At 36.9% G+C, this 7,508-nt stretch overlaps 1 non-coding gene across 1 annotated transcript; it reads left to right on the top strand.

Moving 5' to 3' along the window:
* Positions 1-5,428: 5,428 nt before the first annotated feature.
* On the top strand, positions 5,429-5,493 carry LOC135274462 (small nucleolar RNA SNORD37). Its single transcript, XR_010342286.1, has one exon. It is a non-coding gene; the product is annotated as a small nucleolar RNA SNORD37 (small nucleolar RNA).
* Positions 5,494-7,508: the final 2,015 nt, after the last annotated feature.

Genomic DNA, 7,508 nt, shown 5'->3' on the forward strand with positions numbered 1-7,508 from the left:
CTCCCCTTTCACCATAATGGAGAACTGACTTTAAACACAATTACATAGTTGGTTTTTTCAGAGGGATACCTGTACTTTTCTAAGAGAAACAATGATCAGAATGAAATTGGGATCATAAATGAAGGTAACTCATACTTAAAAAAAAAAGGTAGTAGGAAGAGCGATCAACTCAATTGATTGAAAGAAGATATTAAATATGTAGCTATTCTTAGACACTGCTTTGCAGGAGCTTCAAAGATGCTCATATGAACATTCAAGAATATGTGTCTTTTTAATGTCTACCCAATGCCTCCATGCCTTTCTAACAGAAATCCAGGATCCTTCACTGGATGTCCACTGTCAGGAATCTGAATGTAAAGTAACACAATAAAAAGAGAGAAAATGTTTTGCTTTCTCTTTCTTAGAGTCAACCTTCATTGCTAACAGACCACTATTGTGATTTTTGCTCTCTTCTATCCAGCACTGCCTTGATTCCCATGCATTCAAGGCCAGGTCTCCAGGCTCCTATACATTCTTTGAGCTCACTATATTCTTCCAATAAATTTGCTTTTGTTAGTCAAAGCCCGTTTCTGTTGCTCTCAACAAAATAATTATGAAATATGGAATCTTTCTAAAGCAGCTTAGAAACTGAGAGGACGTGAAGTGTAGTAAGAAAAAGAGAGGATCAATGTCAGCAACACAGAATTTTAAATAATGTCGTTAAAAAATAAAGTTGTTGGTTGTTGTCCCTGACTTACTGTGGGAGTCTTAAGAGGTACAAGTAATGCTAAGAAGAACACAGTGTCTCCCAAAGAGATGTTTCCCTGAACACACGCTTGACAAGCACTTGTGTCCTTAGAGAAGGCTCTCTGTGAAGGCCAATGGTCTTCAGTCTTTTTCCACTCCTGCAGGCTGGAGGGATAAGAAAGCTCCTCAACACTATGTCCCCTGGAAGTAGTGACTCTGAGTTCTGGAGGTAGATCAGAACAGTGTGAGGGGGCTGGAAAAGGCTTTTGGTGATTTGAACACTTTTCTCCCGAACACCTGTCAGTTTCAAACGACAACTGTTTTTGATGTTAGTAGACAAGTTAAAATAAATTTTAAAAGTAGAATTAAGTACTGACAAAGCAAAGGAGTCACAAAAAAATATACCGACAGAAAACATAAGGCTGTAAAACTCAAATACAATTTAGTTACTCAGCCTCCTTATTTTAAGTTTGAAGATGCTGAGGCAAAAATAGCACATTCTTAGGGTTATACAGCTTGTTTGTTAAGGCAGGTCCTAGGGCTCTTGGTTCTTGAACCGTGGCCCATGTCATTAAGACACGTTGCTTTCTTATTTTTTTAAATATCTTCCTCCAAATAATATTGATTCTTAGTGTTAGTGTATAAGAGTGGTTACCTCGATCCATCATAATATGTTAATAAAGATCAAAGATGAATCACGATATATTAATAAAGTCGCATGTTATAGGAAAAGCATTACTTGATGAATTGTTACCACTTTCAGTACCAAATAATGATCTGTAAGTGATACCACATGCAGGTTAATACTTATAGATATAATACCTGAAATATTAGAACCAGTGTCCAGAAACATAATCGGCAAATTTAATCCATATTTCTTGATGGTAAATATTACAAATCTGAACTGGTAATGGTAATAAATATTATATTTTAGAAAAAAATATATAACGGAAGCTCAAACACATTCTGTTTTCTCTTTACAAAAACATCACCAGAAAGCTAAAAGTTAAATTTTATAAAATACATCAATCAGAAGCTCAAATTCAATTTATAATTTTTACCCCCCCACCCAAAAAAAATCACTAGCCAACTTTTTTTAAATATAATTGTGACAAAATATTCAGGAGCACATATGTATATATATTGAGATACATCCTTCAGATAAAGAATGAATGTCAATCCACATTAAATATCACTTCAAATATACATCTAAAATATACATTTTAGATGCTCTGAGATAAGAAAATACTAAAAACATCTACATTTGAAATTGACTTCAGTAGTCGTTAGTTCAACCACAATTTTTCACACAAATACACAAAAACAGTTTCATGTTTTCAAAGTAAAAGTATTTGTGTCATTTTGGGTTGTCTTTGAATGTTTTTTCTGGGTAGTCTTTTGTTTTTCTATATTTTTCAGTGTAGAAACTTGGCTGATAAAGTCATCAAGCAGTTTTCATTTTATGCATTCCTATTTAGTTTTTGTCTCTCTATTTCTCATCATTCATTGATGATACAAACAGACTTGTCTTTTGACTGAAATTTTTTTATAGCTCATAATTTATGAAGAACATGGCCTTCTGTGATAAAGACCCATCAAAAGCATCATTATTCTGCATTTATCGGCATTGAACTGCCTGTTTTATCTGTTAGTATTTAAAAGGTTCTGCTTTTTTTTCCATAACTGGCTACAGTCCTCTAATTCATATCACCTCTATTATCTTCTGGGATAAGGTTTTGCCTTAGACTGTGGGTCAAAGAAATCACATTATTAAAATTATCTTTGACATTCAAAATACAAAATTTTTCCATGCAATCTTATTATTTTGGTGAAGATGGCAAATGAATATCATTTAGCCCTTCTGATGCTGATCTGATCTTTAGTACCTATTGCCTCTGGTAATGTGTTGCTATACGAGATGTACTGAAATAAACAATTTGTCCTTCGGTTCTTTCAATCCTGTGTTCTTTATCTGTTAATGGGGTTCCACATGCTTTGCTTTTCAAAACTCCTCAAGTTGCTGCATTGAATGATAAATGTTCTGCTGAACACCGGCCATTGTAATCTGCATATTAACAACAAATGAGTAAAAATGGTTGGAAAGGGAGTTAAGAATTTAAATGAAGTAATGTTCAAGGTAAAGAAGACTCGGAATGGAGGTGGACGGAGGCAAACAACAAAGACACTTCCAAGTTCTCAGGGTTCTTCACAAACTTCTACTCATTTGTTTAAAATCTAAAATTTGTCAGAGTGAATGAAAAATCCTGTGTTGAAGCATGACATGAAGATTAATATTGTGTTGTTATTCCTTCTCATCTTATTAGTAGTGACATGTATACTGAGCTCTTCTGCGTGGTAACTTGATTTCTACCTTCCCTGACGTCCCAAATTCGACTCATCACTGCTAATTTAACCTTAGACTTGCATAATATTTACAAAATGTTCAGGAACAGGAAGAATTCAGAGTTGAAAAAGTAAATATAACTAAGTTACAAGAACCAAGATTCCTTTGGTTATAGAACCCAAGGGAATCTTTAAAAACATGTACTTAATTTCTTTCTTTTTGGCAAGATGATGCCTAAACCTGCCCTAAAAGGCAGGTGTTGATCCTCCTTTTAAAGCCATCAAGCAAAGGAAAATTATACAAAATACCCTGGTGACCTGGTTCAGGGTATCTCAATCCTATTACAAACAAATTCATGTCAGATCTAACAACTTCATACCAAATGTCCTAATGTTGAAAACAAAACAGAGACCTTATTTATCATGGTGTAGTGGAAACAGCCCTGGAATCAGAATCTGAACGACTGAGTGATTGCCTCTTTCTGGTTGTGAGTATATTTCAAGTCATTGAACTTCTGTGAGTCTACATGTCTTCATCTGACAGAATTATATCCGGATAATTTTCTTGTGAAAGAATTGTGTACATTAGTTTAACTTTCTGTCATTACTATTATTCTTAAATACAAGAACATACTCAGCACCTCGTAAGAAAGGAGCCCTTTGTTGGTAATGTGGAAAACAGAGGCATACTGTATGGTCTCTGTCATTAAGGAGCTGAGCGTTTCATAAAGAGAAAGAGATATATCCAAAAATGTGACCTAAATTGATAAAATAACATATTGCCACATATTAAATCACGAGTACAAGAAGTAAGTTCTACTGGAATTCAGAGGAGGGCAATCTAATATTTGCAAAAGCAGCCAGGAAGTCGGTGTATTCCTGAAGACTGGCACATACAGCTTCTGAAAAGAAGACCAGGCCAAATTGAGGCTCATTTCTTAAACACAGTATTTTGGACTGAACAGAAATTAATTGGCAGTGAAATGAACCCTTGTAATGCCTTGTATTGATAGCTAGGATGTTACTCAGTTATTCATTCAGTAATGACAGTTTCTCTACAATGTGCCAGATTAAAGAGATATAAAGTAAAACACAGTTCCATTCCAAAAGAATCTTAAAGTTCAGTGGAAGAAAACTGAAACTAAGATAAATCAAATGATTTTCCTACTTGGCCCAAATGAAAAATAGTAGAGCCAAGATTCCAAATTAGTTGTGAAGAGTTTCATATACAGTTCTCTTTATGCACTGTACCTCAGATCTACTCCCAAATTCCACTTTTTCCTCTCTCTCTCTTGCCCTCGCCACACACACACATACACACACACTACATACATATGTAGGTGAGGATGTAGCCTGATAATATATAATAATAAACTCTGTAGGTTTTAAAAAATTCTTCTATCTTTTCCTTCATCATTCAGGCAGAAAGAAAAGCTTATGTACAGTGAATGTGAGAAGAGATAACACAAAAGAATAAAGGCCCAATTTGCTGGATTTTAAAATTTTAGACAGATTTTGAAAATATCTAGCAGAGGTAATAATCTTGAGAGTCAGAAATTTAATTTTCAATAAATAAGCATTTAAGAAAAAAAGGTTTTTTAACATTTTCTTGTTCTAAGCATTCAGTTTTAAATATTAAAAATATTAAAAGTTCAAAGCATGAGTTTATCACTAAAACCTTGTTTTATACAATGTTTATACAAGAATGGTCTGCAAGCCATCTGTATCAGACATGTAGTATGTGTCATAAATTAAGGTTGTGGAGCCATACCCTAAGTTTACAAGGACAAAGACAGGAATATGTATTTTTATACACAACCCAATTTTCCTTATCCATTGTAAACTTTGAGTAGCTCTGCTTAAACCCCATCATGGAGAAGAAAAACATAAACGAGGAGGACATGGAGAAGACATGATGAGATAGTCATTTTTCTGTTCAAAGAGGGATATGTGTTCAGCCAGGAAAACAGAAAGAGAACTGGAGGGACATAACTGAGGTAAAGCTAATTGTAGGTCCCTGAGGAGGGTCCAGAACTCCAGCTAGGCTGAAAGCAACAGTTCGTAGCCGGGTGCGGTGGCTCACACCTGTAATCTCAGCACTTTGGGAAGTCAAAGTGGGTGGATCACTTGAGCACAGGAATTCGAGATCAGCCTAGGAAAAATGGTGAAACTCCATCTCTACCAAAAATTACAAAAATTAGTCAGGCACAGTAGTGCATGCTTGTAGTCCCAGCTACTTGGGAAGCTGAGGTGGGAGGATCGCTCAACCCTGGAAGGATGAAGCTGTGGTGAGCTGAGAGCACACCACAGCACTCCAGCCTGGGCAACAGAGCAAGATTCTGTCTTGAAAAAAAAAGAAGTTCATGATAAGTAGCATTTCTTCAATTTGATCTGATGTGTATTGAAGAAATCCAGCATCTCAGGCCATAGAGAAAGAAAAAGAATAAACTTGGACAAAGACACAGAGGTGCCTAAAGGGGAGACAATAGAAAGACACAGGAGCAAATGGCCATCTGCAAGAATAGAAGCCTGAACACGTACTCTCCACATAGCCCTCATAAGAAACCAACCCTACTGACACTTTGATTTCAGACTTCTAGCTCCTGGTGTCATGCAAAAATGGGATTTAGTTACAAAGTTTACATCTTCCAGAGGAAATACAGCCTGGAAAGTCAGACTCCAGTGATCCTTTCCAATTTAGTCAGGATTTTCACTGCTCTTTCTGTCACCTAAGGACATCAGTGGTGAATATAGGAAGCTAGAGACTGACTTCCAAGGCCAGGTGACAAGAGCTATGCCTCAGCTAAAGGCAGACAGGAGAACAAACGGTGTACAAACGCAATATCCCCCAGATGCCTGGAGCACACACATCCTGTTAACTGTTTCCTGTGGTGCAGAAAGGTGAAGAATCAGGGAGGGAATCCTGAATCAATTGAGCACTAGTTTTCAAAATACTTTTTCTCATAACGAAAGTGACTGAGTGATCTTGGATCCACAAGCACTCACCATCAGCAAAAATCTGAGCTTGAGAATGTATTCAGGCATAAAGAAACAAAGGAAGATCTATTTTTTAACGTGGCTAAGTTTATAACAGTATAAATGCTATATGATTTTCATTTCAGCAAATGTGCTTGGCACTTAAGAGTTGGGAATACAGGGGTGCATGTCTGTCACATACTGACTCATTACTGGTGCCAAAGCAGTGTGAGGCACATTGCATGCATCATCACCATCCTGCACATCAGATCTACATGTAAGTTTCATTAACAATCCTCAGCAAATTAACAAACTGAGGATTAGCAAGATTTTGTCAAGGTCACATCATTGCTGATTGGTTGGCAGGGATCAAACCTAGGTCCACTCAACTTTGCTGCCTGCCTTTTATTCATTAAGCCATAGGAAGTTTTGAGTAGAATAATATAAGAGAGGTATCAAATTGTAATAAATAATTCAGTAAATGTCATAAGAAATGTCCAAATGGAATGAAGTAGCAGTAGGGAGCAGGGATCACTACTACCAAAGGTCTCAAGGAATGTTACATAGGATAGTAATATTTTTCTTTGCTGTTTTGAGCTAGGATAAGAGATTTTGAATCAACAAATGGAAAGAAAAGGTGTTCCAGAGGAAGGAAATCGTATGCCAAGCCTAGGATTATGAGAGTTATGACTTGTGCGGAGAAGGTTGAGAAGTGGTCTACCCAATGACAGCATAGGTCTGCCAGGTAGTAGGGGAACTCTATGCTGGGGAGGTGGGTTGAACCAGAACATGAAGGCATTGCAGAGTCATGGAGCTTTTTAAGTACAGAAATGATGGGCTCAAATTTGCCTTTAGGAAGAACTAACTTAGAAGAGTAAAGAGGTTATATTTGGGAAGTCAAAGCCTGTGATCGTGTGATGGGCAGACTGGAGGGGATGGCAGCTTTGTGGTGATCCCAGGAGGAAGATAGAAACAAGAGAGACCAAGGCCCAGATTTTAGAGTCTTTCCTGAAGTGGAATTAGGGGATGGCAGCTTTGCAGTGATCCCAGGAAGAAGACAGGAGAAGCAAGAGAGAACAATGCCCAGATTTTTGAGTCTTTCCTCAAGTGGAATTAGCAGACTTTAGTGGCTAATGGTAGGTTTGGAGGGCAAAGTGGTGCATTTTGGAGAACCTTTAGGTCATTATTTTGTGAGGCAGAGTGGATTGGGATAATTTCCTGTATTGTTTATTAATACAGGATATCTGGGCAAAACCATCAGTGTGCTCACCGGTATTTGCATGAGATATTACAGGGAGAATTGTATACAGGGAGATGAAAAGCTGACCAAGGAGCAGAGGCCAGAAGAGCAACATTTAAAAACTTAAGTATAATGGAACTCTTGGCATGTCTTTGCTCAGACTTTATGCCATCCTTTCTTAAAATAAATGTTCTAAATATTCAAGAAATTTAAGGTTTTAGTG

The sequence above is a fragment of the Aotus nancymaae genome, unplaced genomic scaffold, assembly GCF_030222135.1.
Source record: "Aotus nancymaae isolate 86718 unplaced genomic scaffold, 86718_ANA_hifiasm-v0.15.2.pri h1tg000011l, whole genome shotgun sequence".
Classification (NCBI taxonomy): Eukaryota; Metazoa; Chordata; class Mammalia; order Primates; family Aotidae; genus Aotus; species Aotus nancymaae.